At 22.4% G+C, this 473-nt stretch overlaps 1 protein-coding gene across 1 annotated transcript in view; it reads right to left on the bottom strand.

The window, feature by feature from the left end:
* Positions 1–473, bottom strand: part of LOC119594255 (protein lava lamp-like) — a gene marked incomplete at its 3' end in the record, with an annotated part of 60,861 nt that overhangs the window by 27,341 nt on the left and 33,047 nt on the right.

The following is a 473-nucleotide window of genomic DNA, read 5'->3' on the forward strand; positions in this document are numbered from 1 at the left end:
CATGTAGATTTAGATAGCTGGTTTGAATATCTCTTAAATTATTATTATTTTTTTATGTAGATAAATTGAATATCTCTTTTGAAATAAATATTTTTATGTTAGGTATCTAATTTTTAATATCTTTATTAGATGAATATCTTTACGTAGATTTGAATATCTCACATGAATATCTCTTTTAGATAAACACCTTTATGTATATTTAAATATCTAATTTGAATATCTCATTCAGATAAATATTTTTACGTAGATTTGCATAACTAATTAGAATATCTCTTTTTAAGTATCTTTAAAAAAGTAAAATAAAGATTCTAATTGCCTAGATTTTCTTTAAGACAAAAAGAGAGAGAAAAAAAAATTGAACATGTGGCTCCAATAATTACTGATGACAAATTGTGATGTTTATTTGCTTGAAGATAAATATTGGTTTTGGATTTTATTTTAAGCTCGTTTCCTCTTAATATCTCTTCTTCTGA

The sequence above is a fragment of the Penaeus monodon genome, chromosome 33 (genome assembly GCF_015228065.2).
Source record: "Penaeus monodon isolate SGIC_2016 chromosome 33, NSTDA_Pmon_1, whole genome shotgun sequence".
NCBI classification, from domain to species: Eukaryota; Metazoa; Arthropoda; class Malacostraca; order Decapoda; family Penaeidae; genus Penaeus; species Penaeus monodon.